The following is a 17,083-nucleotide window of genomic DNA, read 5'->3' on the forward strand; positions in this document are numbered from 1 at the left end:
ATATACGATGTTAAAAAAACTGGATTGATGATTCATCCATGTAAGGAACTCCCCATGCAGAAACTTCTTCCACTCATGCAGATCATCAAATCACCTGTAATTTATATTCTTCAAGAGTTGTCTTGCCCTTGGTCACAGCTTGAATGTATCAGAAGCAGGACTTCTTAATGTATCTTTCTAACTCCAAGCCCAGGTCACTGTCTACTAGGACACTGACACCAGGCTGACTCATATACACTGATTACAATTATTTCTGAATTAATAAAGTTTTCTTTTCCTTTATAAATAAACCTGAGAAAACTCACTGTTATGATCTGGAGTATATGGACACAGGGTTAAAAGAAAAACAGGGAAGTAGTTTCTAGAGAAGAACAGCCAGACACTTTAGCAATGTCCAAAGAATGGAAACTGGTAGATTAACTAGAATTCAAAGAACCAGACAGGTCCAGGAGAGGTGGTGCATCCAGAATCAAGGATTAGGAAAACTGTGTAAGAAGGGCAAGGTGAAAGAACATTGGAATGGAAGGCAAAAATTCCCTTGACCAGTTCCAAGGGGAAGAACTGGTCCAGTGAAATCTGATGATGGATTAATGAAGCCTGAGTCTGAAGGCTGGATCTTGACATCTTTTACAGACACTTAATAAATATTTATTGAATTGGCTTAAATGAAGGCCAACTCATTTAATCCATCTGAGTTATAGTTTATCCAGAGCAGTGAGCTGCAAACTTTTTGATCTTCAATTCCTATCAATAAAAAAAAATTTAAACGCATCTCCAGTATGTGTATATTTACTTATTTATAAGTGATATATATATACTGCTGTATTAATAATTGTATAAATTATAAAATACTTAAATGAACATTTTAAAAGGCTGAGATAAAGATGAAATGCTATTTGATCATACAGTCATTAGGGAACCATTGGAATTTATTGAGTAGGAGTCAGGGCTGTACTTTACAAAAATCAGTCTGGTCATTGTGTGAAGGATGCAGGAGAAAGAAAAGACTTAAGACAGGGAGATCAATTTGGATGCAATTGCAATAGTCCAAAGGATAGTTGATGAGGAACTGACCCAAGGTGGCTTCCCTGAAAGTAGACAGAAGGGCAAATACAAGAGAGGCATGGAGCTAGAAATGATAAGATTTGACAACTGAAAGGATATATAGGGTGAGAGACATCACAGTTTCAAACCTGTTTGACAGGAAGGGAAGTGCAATAGCACAGAAGCAGGAGTGGGTTTTGAGGAAAAGATAACACAATAAGCTCTGAGATGTAGATTGCAACCCTTTCATGCTTTCCCATTCAAGTGACTTATTTTGTCTCAACAAAAATTAAAAGAGTAAGGCAGGACTTATTCATTAGCCACTCCTCCACTAAGGCATGCCTACTCCAGCCAAGAAGTAATTTTGCAGAATGTTGACACATGGTGGGGAAGGAGTAAGGGCAAATGATTTTGTCTGTCCAGTGGCTGTGGCTATCTACCATGAGGTTAGGTGATAGCCACACTGAGGGACACAGCCATGGAAAGTCACTGATGGCAGGAGGCAGTAGAGAGTGATGAGAGATAATGGAACAAGGGTGTGGTTTAGCCACTGGAAGCATGCCCATACCTGGCTATAATAGGAAGGGTGAGTTGTAACCCATCTTCTTCCCATCACAGCTCACTAGGAGTGCACAGCCCTCACTTTGGAGACCATGGATCTGGAATACAGTGAAGTGAACGCATGGTACATCCCGCTCTAAGAATGACTAAGATAAATGCTTTCATTCAGACTGGTTACTAGAAATCAACATATCACAACACACAAGTCACTGGCTTATCTCCAGCTCAGAGGACAATAATATGCATTCATGTGGGAATACAGCTCTAAGTTTCTAAACTGATCAAAAGGCAAGGCTTAAAACTTAATAATAAGATAATAATATTACTAAAATTCAGACAGTAACTTACAGTTTAGAAGCTGCTTTCCAAGAGGCATAGAATAAATATTATTGCCTTTATATGACAGATAAAGAAACCTAGACTCAGAAATGTAAAGTGTCTTGTCCAAGGCCACACAGCAAGTGTATGTCATACCTTAGGCTGAGACCCATGTCTTTTGCCACCATATACCCATCTCATTGTGCATTGATTAAGTGACTGCTGTATGCAGAGCACTATGAATGAATAAATTAATAAAAAGAAATGTTTTAAACACTTACTATGTGGTAAGCACTGTTCTAAGCACTGGGTTACAAAAGTAAAGAAAATAACTGCCCTCTAGGAGATTACATTCTAATGAGGGAAACAATAAACACAGAAGAGTGGTGGCTGGGGAGGGGAATTTTGTCCTAGAAATTTAGAAGGATAATGAATGAGGTAATAATAGGGGAGTATATTGATGCACCTTACCCAAGAACAATTATTGGGTTGATGTAATTTTGGTCCATGTTTCCACAACTGGAGGTGGTCAAGTGACAAAGTATGCATGCTTTCACAAATCAATTGGCAAGGAGGTTGTGAAAACGTGGCCAAAGAGGAGGGAATGAGGTGAAGACCAGGGTTTCCTGAAACAAAGCTCCAAAAGAGACAGTCACCAATCAGGAGAGCAAGGCCCCAGAGCTGAAATTCCTAAAGCACATGGTGTCTGGCATAGACAACAAGGTAGCTGATGAGTGGTGAGGGTGCTGTGGAGAGGGTAGTCGTAGAGAAAGGATGCTAGGTCCTAGACAAAATTGAAATTTCAGATAAAGCAAAGTCCCTGATCTCATGAAGTGTACAATTCAGTATGAGGTTAGGATGCATACACAGATAGCTGTAACACAAAATAATAAATAAGTGCATTTTTATTGTTAATTGTGTTTCAGTTGCGTTTGACTCTTTGTAACACCTTTGTCAAAGATACTGGAGTGGTTTGCCATTTCCTTCTCCAGCTCATTTTATAGATGAGGAAACAGAGGCAAACAGGGTTAATTGACTTGCCCAGAGTCACATAGCTACTAAGTGTCTGAGGCCATATTTGAATTCAGGAAAATGTATCCTCCTGCCTCCAGGCCTGGCACTCCATCCACTGAGCTACCTAGCAGCAATATGTGCATTGGAGAGGTACAAAAAAATGCTATTTGATGTCTGAGGGGTAAAGGCTTTTACTACTAGGCTGATCAGGGAAAACTTTAGGGTAAAAGAGTTCAAGGGGTTGAGTCACTGTGATTTCTTCCACTCCCCTAAGAAATCCCTCTGCTTTGGACACAGGTAGGTATAGCTGGGTCAGCTCTGAGGGAGCTTGAGCACCTGGAAATAGGATCAGACTTTTTTTGTATTTGTTGGTTCATTACATCTCACCTCATGGGGAAAATTTTCTTAAAGTTTAGGTTTAACTCACGTCTAGTTTCTTCCCAAAGGAGAGAGTAGAAATGTACTCAAAGTAGATATGAATCAAGCATGAAAGAAGTATTCATTTTTCCACACAAAAGAAGTGCTAAACCTAAAAGGCTCCTACCATCATGCATTGACAACAGAAACTTAAATAAGCACAATAAAACTTATTTTCTCCCAGGAAGATGAGACTTAAATATTAGCTTATGAAGCAGTCTGGGGGACTACTGAATAGGAATTGCTATATTTCACCTCAGCTCTGTACTGCTGAAAAAATTCCCTCCAGGTCCATGCTTTTTGGAAAGTCATACTGAGGGGCTGAGTTCCTTCCCCTGTCAGTGAAATCCTCTCCAATGCTACCAGTCAACTCTGATCAAGGAACCTTGGGTTTCCAACTCTTTAACCTCACAAGACCGCCTTCAAGATAAACAGAACCCTCTCAGGACTGTTGTTTGGTTACCTATGATCTGGAAAGGAAACACATAGTAATTAAGACACCCAGAGGGCCACAGGGTCCAGCCTCACCTCACTTACCTGAGCACTTGCTCTAGGTGTCATGTGCAAGCAATTATCAGGGGTGGAGGTGAGGGCAAGACAACCTCTCCTTCCCACTTCTATTGGGGGAGGCTTAGATGGTCTTGAAATGATCTACAATTGGGAGGTGAAAAAGCAACTGAGGGCAAGTCATTCCCTTTGAAAGTTCCACTGAGTCAGGAGGTCTTTGGCCAATAATTATCATTAAGGTGCCCAAATCCATTATTACTGAATCCCCCATGGCTGAGTGGAAGCAGTGGCCTCATCATCTCCAAAGTACCCATGCAATGAGATACCATACATTATCAGCTGGAAGCAGGCAGAGCTGCTCCGAGCATGTGCTCTTATATAGTGATTAAAGCAGAGTATTTGATGTCTACCAGAAAACAGTTTTCTTTTATACATATGCCACAAATCAAATAATGTCAAGGAGAATTTATATAAAACATAGCATTTTTTCAGGTAGAAAATTTAAGTATATTATGATTCTGCCTAGACTTAAATCCATAATCATCTGTTCTATATTGAATTAGGTATGGATTCCAAATTTAAAGGAAATTTGAGCCCAACTATTTTATTAATCACGATATACATGGATGAGATCAAGCTATATGGCTCCATGGAATCATTCTCCAATTATCTCAAAATGTCATTTGGACTTAATAAGTGTAAAATTTTTAATGTATACCAAGAAAAGATAGAGACTAAAAGCTTTTATCTTGAATGTTGAGGTTAATACTACCTTGGTGTCCTCCAGGAAAGATATATTCATTGAGCATAAAGCTATCAAGGAGAAAGCTATGGTTGAATATATGAAAAGACAAGCTGATATCTTGAAGTCAAAGCTCAAAGAGAATAACACCTTTTGTGCAATTAACACCTAACACCAGTTTAATGTATACTTTTGGGGTATAAAATAGACCCTAACAGGCTTGAAATGTATTGAAAATTTGTATAATATTAATGAACCATAGGGCTCATCATACTAAAGCAGCTATAGAAAGATTAACACTTCCTCAAAAAGAGGGAAAAGATAGCTAGGCATTCTCCGGGCACATGATAAGTATATCTTCGAAAATCTACAGAAATACCTTTTTGAATATACAGATATCACCTTGCCAAGTGTAAAGCTGATAATGGATACATGTCATTAGATTTGTCCAATGTAAACCAGGGGTGTGCTGAAGCAAACTTGAACCAGCTCCTGTGAGCCCATTGCTAAATTCTCAGTACCATCATTTATAACTCAGAAATTGGCAAATGCTACAAAAAAAGGAATTGCTTTATTATTCCCTTAAAGCATAAATGTGTTCCCTGCCTTTTTGAGATCCAGTTGTTAAACTTTTACTAAAATACCCCTAAATGTAATCAAAATAGTTTATCTCTAGAAGGAGGAGCCTATGAAATGTCTCAAATTCAAGAATGGAATCAAGAAGCCCTCTATAGGTGACATTGTAGATGACAATGAACTCATCCAACACTATGTCAACAAAGGAACATTGAACAAAGAGCTGAGTCATGTGGATTTGCTTATAGAATTGGAAGGATTTATGATGGCAATTCAGGACCATCATAAATTACAGAAGAGTTTTCCTAAAGGAAACTATAATTTGTGCTCAATGCAAATTATGCATAGAAACAGTAAAAACTGTACAACACATCACTAGAAGTGGCAAAAAATTAGCACCTATTGTATATCTAGCAAGACATGTCATTGTGGCTAAACTTTTTCATCAGTAGCTGACTATCTTTCTTCAAATAACAGATGACAAACCCTCACACTACAAACACAGATTTCAAAATATAGTTTATGGCTCAACCAATAAACTATACTGGAGCTAAGTTACTAGCTAAACAACCACCTGGACACAACATCAATCCACATAAACTTAAGAACAACATTGTTAATAGATGTTTTCATATCAAATACTATTCATCTTCAAGCTACATGGAATGAGTTTCTTTCAAAATATAGAATCCTAAATATATAGAGAGAGACAGACAGACAGACAGAGACAGAGAGAAAGACAGACAGAGAGACAGACAGACACACACACAGAGATATAGAGAGACAGAGAGACAGAGAGAAAGAGACAGAGATTCCTAGCAGAAGAAATTAAGTTCATGTGGAAATAGGATGAGATGTATATCATCCCCATTCCACTGTCTAATATTGGAGGTCTACCAAAGACGCTTTTAGTGAGCATAACAAAAGATGGGCTTACATCCTTCTACTTTTCTTCCACTGCAAAAACCAGTTATTTTATCAACTTGTGCAGTTTTCTGCAAAACATTAAATTTGAAAGAATAATAGCAAGGATTATGACTTACTCCATGATGATTTCTATATGAATTCCAACAAGCTGATTTTTCTATAGTAATAGTATAGTGGTTTCTATTGCAAAGCATACTGGTTCCTTAGGGGAAAAGGGAACTTAAAATGGGTGAGATGTAGAGATATGAGTGAACAAGGGAGGAAAAAGAAGAGGAATCAACCAAAAAGGAAAATGAAATAATGTTGAGCTAAAAGGGAGAACTTCAGAGTTAGAATATCTTCAACCATAGAGCATTTTTAAAATCCCTATTTACTTAGTTTGTGAAATTGTCCAGGTCTTTGTTGAACTGTCGTTTTTCCTTCCCCCTCCTCCTTGCTTCTACTTCATCCTTGGCCACTTCTTTATTCTTTTGCATTGTGTGGTGCAGAAAGGGGTAAAGTACTGGATTTGAAGTTACAGACCCTGAGTTTGAAGCCTGCCTCTATTACTTATTACCTGTGTTACATTTGGTAAATCACTTCCTTCTCTGGACTTCTTCTTCTGCCTCTGTAAAATGAAGGATTTTGGTGTAGCTGACCTCCAAGTTCCATTCTAGTTCTAAATCTGTGATCTTCTTCATATGATTCTACTTCATAGAAGTAACCCCCTAACCAAGGGTCTCCAGGACTTTTATTCCTGGGATCCAGCTCACTGTAGTTTTATCACGTATATAACTATGAAATTATGTAATTGAAAGACATTCATTTTGGAAAGCTTAAGTTAACAGTTCTCATAGTGTGGGTCCAGGGACCCCAAGAGGTCCTTGGGGGTCCAAGAAATCAAAACTATTTTCATAACAACACTAAGATGCTTTTAACTTCTGACATGGTAAACATCTATATAAACAAAAGCTCTTTGCATAATCTTTGATGATTTTTAAGAGTTTAAAGGGGTCCTGAGATCAAAAAATTTGAGAATCTCTGGCCTAAGGAATACAAACGTACAAGTAGCCTTCAGTGATAGTTGTATCTGAAAACCACTAATCTGTTGTTGTTCACTAGTCAATTTGCTTGATAATGGCTAATTGCTGCCCGAATGTGAGATCCTTAAATGAACAGAATAAATCCCTTGTTAAGCAGGAGTAACTGTTCTCTTGCTTCTGCAAAGGCTCAGAATGGTTATCACATATTTTTTCTAATCTGCAAATTGGCATGAGGAAAATGAACATATAAAAAATGCACAAAAGAAGTGATCTTTACAGCCTATTCCAGAGTATGAAGCAGTCCATCTACCAAAGAGTAAGACATATTTGAAAGCACTCCAAGACATTCTAGGGTATTTAGGCAATGTTCTCACTAAAAAAGTGTATTCAATTTCTAAATATAGAAACGGGCGAAAGGATTTTCCGTTCCTGCCTTCTCAATTTACTTTACATTTAAACGATTTTAGAAACATTAAAAGCTATAATCAACAATAAAGTCTACTTAGGAAGTGGCTTCACAAAATGATTCCCCAGCTCATCTGAGGTAAAAACGCAGGGGAACTGACAGCTTTCCAAATCTATTTCAGGAGGACAAGCTCCTTCTTCCAACTTACTTTGAGTCCCTTTCTTTTTTTCCTAGGGCAATTATGTTTTCTTTCTGCTCCAAACTATTTCCTGTGGTACTCTGTATGTACCATTACCAGATATATCACATCAACAAACAGTTTAACAAGCATTTATTAAGAATCTATTGTGTGACTACTTCTATTGTTTCAGGTGCTTAGAATATAAGGATGAAAAATGACAGTCCTGGACACATGGTACGGTCTTTTGTTTCTGTGTTTTATCTTCAGCGTTCCCTGTGAGAAGAGAGAACATGTTTTATTAAATTTTGTAATCTTAGTACTCCATACATGGCCTTCTGTAAGAGACACGGTGAAGGGCAGCTAGGTGGTGCAGTGGATAGAGCACCGGACCTGAAGACAGGAGGACCTAAGTTCAAATCTGGCCTCAGACCAAACTTGATACTTACTAGCTGTGAGACCCTGGGCAAGTCACTTAATCCCAATTGCCTAAAAATTAGAAAAAAAATAAAATAAAAGACAAGGTGAAATAGCAGAAAGAGTACTGGACTTTGGGTCAGGAGAGAAGTGGGTTGAAATCCAACTTTTAACATTAGCTATTTGATTATTTCAAGCTAGCCAATTAACTTCTAATGGAGCCAGGGTTCAATCTCTTCTTTTAAAATGGAGTTAATAATTCTTGTACTTCCCCTCATGTGTTGTTTTGAAGATCAAAAGATATATGACATACACTTAGGGATGCTGGCAAGGGGCTTAAATTAATTCAGACTGCAATATCTGAGTTAGCCACAAGGTGGTACTCTCTGTGAGTAGCTCCTCATGCTCTTTATACCTTGCATTGTTCCCTCTGGAAAGTCTCTCGGCCTAAGCAAGCCTGAGGCCCTAACATGCAGCATGGACCTCCTCCGGGCATCATTTTTCAATATGAAATACTGATAAACTATTAAGATATAAAAATGCTTAAATTATATTTTGACCCTAGCCAAAGACCCTATTCCAAGACCCAGCCTTGGAATAGCTGACTCAGTTCTCTTTCCTTGCTAGCCATTGATATAGGCATGTAATATAGATGTCACACAAGCAAAACTCTAAGCCTGTTGTGCTTCTAGAGAAATTAACTTGGCTGAAAAGACCTGTGGATAGACTAGGACTAGTCAAAGAAACAAGGGACTGGCGCTGCAATTTTATGGGTATAGGGAACTCTGTTGAGAAAACTGCTATTCCAGACTCCCATCAGTTACATCCTCTAAACACATGGTTTCATAGGCAAGCCTGTGTCTGAGATAGGGCACAACTCCTCTTTGTGTCTTTTTTTTCCTTTGGTATAGAACCTTGTGAGATATTGAAAGGCAGCTGGCATCTGTGCAACCAGCATGCCCATATCAGCTACTGGTGCAGTTGCGATGACAACAGCCAAATAGGCAGAGGCAAAGGTAGATGGCCAAGAAGGTAGAGCAGTCCACAGAGAGACAAACTATTAGAAAGAAAAGAGCCTACTTGGTATTGATCAAGCTGTACTCAATGGAAGTGAAATGTAAAATAAGCCAATGAGTAGCCCTGTTGAAAACGTCCCAGGGAAGTTTGACTACTAGCCTCTTGACTATTTGTAATCCGTATAATGCCTTATTGGTTGTTGTTGTTGTTATTCAGTCATGTCCAGCTCTTCGTGACCCCTTTTGGAGTTTTCTTGGCAAATATACCGAGTGCTTTGCCATTTCCTTCTCCAGTTCATTTTGTTGTTGTTGTTGTTTGTCCTTCATTCTTGAAGAGAACCATGACATCAGGGAGGTGATGCCAAGACATTCATGTGAACTGAATTTAAGTGAGGGAGAGCTGTGCAAAGTCACCAGCATCACTTCCTCCTCTGGAGCCATCTGGATCCAGTAGCCAGATATAGATCAAGACTACTGGAGATGGCCCTGGATGCAGTGGGGCCTTTTTAAGCTAAGGTCTCTAACAGGTCTCGGTTTGAGATAGGCAGAGACCGAAGATGAAGGTCAGAGAATGATAAGTGAGGATAATCTGGAAAATATAGGAAGAGTTAGTATCAAAGGTACACACAGACAAGCTGACATTGACCAGGAAAAAGTCCACCTCTTCTTCAGCAACTGGAATAAAGTAAACTGAGGCAAGCAAGGTTAAGTGACTTGTCCTGAGTCACACCGGTAGTAAGTGTCTGAGGTTGCATTTGAACTCAGGTCTTCCTGACTCCATGCCCTGCACGCTATCAACTGTGCCACCTAGCTGCCCTGCTTTATTGGTTAGGATTCCTCTTTTTTGTTTAGGAATAAAAATATTCTATACCTGGATAATATAAAACAAAATAAAATCCTTCCTCTGCCAAAGCAGATTGACACTTTCTTTGAAACTGATTGCTCACAGAGCTGCCCACAATATTTGGAGGTTAAGTAATAATAATTTTTATTATAACTAGCATTTATATAGTGCTTTTAAGGTTTGCAAAGTACTTCACAAATATTTCATTTTATCCTCACATAATTCCTGGGAGATAGGAGTTATTATCTCAGTTTTATAAATGAGAAACCTGAGGCAGACAGAGATTAACTTATTTGCCAGGGTCAACCAGCTAGTCAGTACCTGCGGCAGGATGAGTTGGAAGTGTATCAGAGGTGGGCCACTAACCCAGGTCTTCCTTGCTTGATAACCAGTTCTCCATCTCCCATACTACCTATGCCACAGTGCCTCAATATGAAGAAACTGCAGGGAAATGTATTCCCATGGGAAAGAAGGTTGCCCTTAACAAAAATTATCCAAGGATTTGTTGATAGGTACTGCTGCCAATCATATTTATCAACATGTAGAGACATTTTAATATCTGGTTTATTATATGCTGGGCATAGACCTAATGTACAAAAAATATAAGTGGATCCCAAGCAACCTTTCCAGCAACCTTATATATAACTTAATTAAATCAGGCAGAATAGATACAATGGAATTTTACAAAGGGCAGAAGGGGAAGATCTGCCTCAGGGAGGAAGAATGTCTCTCTGATGATGTCCCAGCTGTGAGACAAGTTTTTTGTCTAGTAATCCTCCAGCTGTGGGGCAGTATTCTCTAATATCTCCTGGCTGCTCAGGAGGGTTATGGTTTCTACTAATTTCTTCTAAGAATTTTCCCCCCTTCCTTTCTGGTCATAGTAGCCAGTGTGTTTGCTTGTATGTCTGTTTCTTTATTTGTCACATATAATACTGGTTCATATTGGTTTTCAAAAAAAATCAGCTTGTCTTTTTATGCATTGTATATATACAGTCCTTTATGATAAAGGTGCATCTTATACAAAGGCACATCCCAAACCTTATCTTTTGTGAGAACTAACTTCCAGAAGGATGTTTTCTCAGCTTGCCTGTTCCTAGGGAAGCAAGCATATTTAAAGTGATTTTGTAACAAGAAGTTATTTCAAGTGGTTTTGTGACTCTCAACTCCCTCTTTTAAGTAGGTAGCAGTAAAAATGGAAACAGAAAATGAGTGAGGGAGGTTTCGTCTATTGGGAACTTGAACAAGGGAGAAGAATTAAGAGAAAAGTTAAATCTGTTTAAAACAAAGTTGAATTCAATCAATTAGTAATGAAAACCTATCAAAGCTAAAATTGTAATGGATCCCAGAAGTGTTTGGCCATCTACTGTAAAATGGTGACAGGAGCTTGTTTGTTTGTTTTTTCTTTCAGGTCAATATAATTAACCCTCAAGTGAGAACATGTTAAAAATTGAAGTGAGTTTTAAAAGAAAATAGAAATTTTCACAATTTGAGCAAAGATTTTCTTTTCACCTGATCCAAACAAATGGGGACAGAATACACAAATTATAATGGGGAGAAATTGAGTTTATCTCTGGATTTATTAGAAATTATAAAATAAGAAATAAAGATATTTAATATTTTCAAACAGCCTTATTCGTTTGTGTTCTTTCTTTCTCTCTCTCTTTCTCTCTCACTCACTCTCTCTCTCTCAAATTGTATAACAGTTCCCTCAAAGGCTGAACTAACTTCATTTATTACTAAAAGTGGCTTGAAGACTTCTAGCTAAAATGATAATAATGATGATGATGACGATAAGTACATTTATATAGTCTTTTCTATGCACCAAGCCTTGTGCACTTTATAAATATCTCATTTGATACATACAACAACTCTGGAAGGTAGGTGCTATTATTTGCCTCATTTTACAGATGAGGAAATTAAGGCAAACAGAGGTTAAGTGACTTGCCTAGAGTCCCAGAGCTAGTAAGTATCTAAGGCCAGATTTGAACTCAACTGTTCCTGAAACCAGGCCTAGCAGTCTATCCACTGTGCCACCTAGATGTAGGATGGCATCATGTTAGAACTTACAGGACCCCAGAAAACCAAGAAGCAATCCATGACCAATGATAAGGAAAACCAAAGAAAAATGGTTATAAACCCTTCCCTCCAGTCCAAGGTTGTGTAAGAAGACTGTCAGAATTTTGAGGAGATTCTTAGAGGAGACAAGCCAGGGTAGGCTGAAAGCACAACTGATATCAGGGCCGTAACATGAGATGGGTCAGTCCAGTCTTTAACCGGCTTGAGTCTGACAAGGTAACCACACAGCCCACACCTGACCCATTGTAAGAGAAAGATCATCATAATGAATAATGACCAATAAATCAAATGAGATACTATAGTAAGTGACTCTTTTCATTGCAGAATTACACAAAAAGTTAGCCACAGGACATAGGAAATGAGGCCATAAGCAGAATCATTGCCAGTGCAGATAAACAAGGTGATAGCTTCCTAGTAAGACCAGAGAAAGTCAAGATTTACAAGAAGCCTAAAATGCTCTCTGTCTAAATGCATCAACAGTAGAGGACTCACTGAAAAAGCTCCCCTGATGGAAGATCTTAGAAGCCCAAGCCACTAGAGTGGCTGTGGCAATGCTCTGGCAGAGCACTCCTTCCTCTCAAGTCTCCAACATCCCTTCTACCAGGTTCTGAGATGCCATAAAGTACTCTAAAGATACAGAGCTCTGAAAGATCCAGGAGGTCCTAAAACCAGGAAGAGAAAGTCATTGCAGGATTCCAGGGTTCCCAGATTGTGACCAAGCAGAGTTGACTACCTCACCCAAAAGCATAGTGAGGAGGAAGAATTGCCAAGACAAAAGTTCAAATACAAGAATTAAAGCTAGAAAAAATGAGCAAATAAATAAAAATATCAACCAGAATAAAAAATTCATTACATATCCAGAACCCTCCCCTCATAAAAATAAAAAAGAAAATGACTACATCATGATGTGAAAGCAGACACTCAAAGGAAAAAATAGATTTTCCACAAGAACTACATGAATGCCTAGAAGAAATGAAGCAAGAGATAAAAAGGAAATAAAAGCTCTTGAGGAAAGAATTAGAAGGAGAATATATAGTATAGAAGAAAAGTAAAAAAATTGGCCCAAGAACCAGGCTCCCTAAGAACTAAAATAGACAAAACAGAAGTCAATGACTCCATGAGATAGCTAGATACATGAACAATATCCACAGATTGAAAAATTAAAAATGTAAGAAATTTTACATTTTTTAAAAAATTAATCTGGAAAACAGGTCAATGAGAAATAATTTAAGAGTCACTAGATTCCCTGAAAACCACAGTCAGAGAGGGAAAAAGGCTGAAGACAATATTTCAAAAAATTATACATGAAAACTTCTTACTAACTAGAATAAGGGGGCAAAATAAAAGAAAAATCCACCAATTACTTCCTGAAAAAAAAATCCCAAAATTAAAACTCCTGGGATTGCCATAGCCTATTTTAAAACTCTCACATCAAAGAATTAATGCCATGGCATCCAAAAAGAAACAATTCAAGTATCGAGGAACCATAGTCAGGATCTAATAAGACCCAAGAATATCTGCTAAGAATGAGTGAAGATTTTGGAATACAATTGGATTTTGGAATTACAAAAGGAAAAACAAAGATATATGCTTACAACCAAGAATAACTTATCTTGCAAAGCTGAGTTGAGTCCTACAGGGGGAAATAGAGGACTTTAGTGGAATAGAGGACTTTAAAGCATTTCTGATGAAAAGACCAGAGCTGAGTAGGAACTTTGAAATATAAGGGCAAGAGACAGCAAAAACTTGAGTGGGGTAGTTGGGAGGTAGAAAAAGCAGATCTTCATTTTCAAAAATTTTAAAAAAATAATAAATTCCACACATAAAGTAAAATGTGGTTTTTCCATGGAAAAGTCGCTGCAGGGATACAGGCTTCAGGAGGTCAGTTTGAGGGGTGACATGTTCTACAAATTCAGTGGCTTCACCCAGAATCTAGCTGGGTCCTAGGCCTCAGCCACCTACAGCCCACAGTGTTTTAAGCCTGTGGCATCCTCAGAAGCACCACCTATTATAATTGCTACACCAATGAAAATTTGCTTCAGAAAGAGCTCTGTATGATTATGCTGGGAAAAACAAAGTTCCAGAGCTGCAGAAATTTTTTCAGAAATCTGATGGTTTGCCTGTCCACTTGAAACACGGTCTACCTGACCAAATGCTCTATCAGATCACCGTGGCTTTGACAATGGGAGGGACCATCTACTGTCTGATAGCTCTCAACATGGCTTCACAACCCCAAAATAAATAAGATGGGGTTCCTAAGCCTGATTGATTTATTAACAAGAGTTTTGTCATAAAACCCTTGGAATTTTTTATTTTCCTATTTGCCAGTGAATTTTCTAACCTGTGTAAATTTATGTTGTTCTTCAGGTAGAATTAGAAAACTTATCAATAAGGAAACTTTGGGGTTGATTTGTTTCTAAAAATAAGTAGATTATCAGAACATATTGAAGAATTAGCTATTACTGAAGGAAGGGTGATGATGTCCTTCTAATTTGGGCTCCCTTACTTCGCCAGAAGTTGGCAGGCCAGCTCATCACCATGATAAGGCCACCAGGGATTTCTGGTTGTGCCTTTCAAAGGCAGAGAGAGAGAGGGAGAGAGAGAGAGAGAGAGACAGAGACAGAGAGAGAGACAGAGACAGAGAGACAGAGAGAGAGAGAGAAAGAAACTGCAAGTGGGGGAAGCTTTTCTGTAACCAGATGTGCTAGCTAAGGGAGGAGGGGCTTCATTGAAGCTGCACCAGTGACAGGAAGTCCTTTAACTTCCTGATGCCAAAAATCCGTTCTTTCTGACACCACAAATGTCACTGGGAATTTAATTAGCTGTTAATTTAGGGAATTTTTCCATCTTGCATCATGGTATTAATAGAAATTATTTTCTGTTAACTATCCATATACCCATAATTTTATTCTATAATTTCAAAAGGGTCATAAGCTTGATCTCAGACCTATTTAAATATTCCAGAGATTAAGATTCTGTATTTATTTCACCATGGGAACAGAAGAGCTCTTAATAAAAGTTTTGCACTTTGGACTAGAAAAAAAAGTAAACTGTGGAGTTTGTTGTTTTTATTTTGTTGTTTGATTTGGAGTTTATCTTTTTACTTTTAAAAAGCAGTATGAAATGGAAATTCAGAATTTCATATATAATCCTCGTTTTTGTGGATACATTACCAATGTACAAAAGGTCACATCATGCGCAAATTGGAAGAACAAAGAAATCCATGCCTTCTGAATCTATGGATAGAGAAAGAATTTATAACCAAGTAAGGGCTGGAAAGGATCCTAGAGAATAAAATAGTAAATTTTTATTACATAAAATTGAAATGCTTTTGCATAAATAAAATAATACAATGAAAATTAGGAGGGAATGAGTTTATCAGAGAAAAAATCTTTTGCATCAATTTTCTCTGATAAAGGTCTTATTTCCAAGTATATATAATGGATGCAAATTTATAAGAATAAGAGCCATCCCCCAATTAATAAAAGGTTAAATCATATAAACAGCTCCCTGCCCTAAACTTGCCCCAGAATGTAGATGATCTTTTAATAGTACTACTGAAACTGGACAGGGGTCTGGATGTCAAAGACAAATTCATAGGAATCTCTGATTTTGAACATACACTTAAGTGCAATGTCTTTGACCTGCTTGAAATTCCACTTTACTGCGATAAGCAATTAGCAAACTCACTGACCATGAGTTGATTGAGATCATCATATATAAGCATTTAAATGATACCAACCTATTGACAGAAGGCTTAATGATAGACCAGTTCCTGAAGGTGACTTCAGCACAATCAACATACCATGAATTATATGAGTTCATAGCTGTTGCCAAGGAGGGACAACTCTGTGTCTTCTCAAGAAACAACCACTTTAGCCCTATGAGCAAGCATATGCCTGCTAATCACTCAAGAAGGCCTTCTGTAAGAACAACAAGTAGTTTGGGGAACATGTACACAATGTGAATGGACATAGCTATTTCTGTGATTTTGACATTCACTTAAGCCACTCTCTAGGCAAGGAGGGACAGGGAGTGAAACTATCTCCTAGTGATATAGTAACAAGTTCATCAGGATTACATGATGATTATAATAATAATATTTTTTGCAAAACACTTCATAAATATCATCTCATTTGATCCTCACAACAGCCCTGGGAGATAAGTGCTATCATTATTTCCATTTTTTTAAATTATTATTAAATTTTATTTTTAATTTATGGAATAAATCAAACATTTCCACAACAGTACAATAAAAAAGATGATTGCACATGAAATTGCAAATCTGTTATGCACAACTCGCTATTCCTTTCAAATATACAACAAAATTATCATGTTAATTTTTATTTCCATTTTACAGATGAGGAAACTGAGGTTAAGTGACTTGCATAGGGTCAGGCAGCTCGTAAGTACCTCAGGGTATATGGGGTATTCAGGGAGGACTAACACTTCTGGATCAAGCCTTTTCAAGGCTTCTCCACCACCTTTAGTGTCCACCTGTCACCCATCCCTCATCTCTGACTCCAAGAAGTTGTATCATGCATAGCAGCCATATCTCAGTAAAACCATGTTGGCAGATGGGTTAAACCAGGTTGAGGGTAACTGATAGGCCTCAAATCTGTCAGTGAGCTAGGGGGTATCTACCCTAACCATGTGAAGACTTCCCCCAGCAGAAAAAAATTGTTCCAATGTCCATGAAGACAGCTGAAGCAGGTTTTACGGAGTATTTGGACAGACATTGAAGACACAAAGGTCATCCACTGCATCCCAGGCCACCATCAGTTATCCTGACATTCTTCTTGCCTCTGGACTTGGGTGATTCTGGAAGAGAGAGTGAAGCTGATGACTTTGCGCAATTCTGCCTCACTTAAATCCAATTCACTTGCAAGTCAAGACATAACCTGTGATGTCATTGGTTTTCTTTGAAAACAAAGAATGAATAACAATTTCTAAAGCTCTCAGACCTTCCTGACTCCAAGTACAGTACTCTATCCACTGTACTACTTAGCCACCTCTGC

General features: G+C 38.0%; 2 pseudogenes; both read left to right on the top strand.

Annotated features, from left to right (window-relative positions):
- Nucleotides 1-13,964: 13,964 nt before the first annotated feature.
- Nucleotides 13,965-14,310, top strand: LOC114052005 (annotated as a pseudogene).
- Nucleotides 14,311-15,303: 993 nt separating this feature from the next.
- LOC114052019 overlaps nucleotides 15,304-17,083 on the top strand; it is an 84,642-nt pseudogene continuing 82,862 nt past the window's right edge.

Source organism: Vombatus ursinus, unplaced genomic scaffold (assembly GCF_900497805.2).
Source record: "Vombatus ursinus unplaced genomic scaffold, bare-nosed wombat genome assembly UNPS02014807.1, whole genome shotgun sequence".
NCBI lineage: Eukaryota > Metazoa > Chordata > Mammalia > Diprotodontia > Vombatidae > Vombatus > Vombatus ursinus.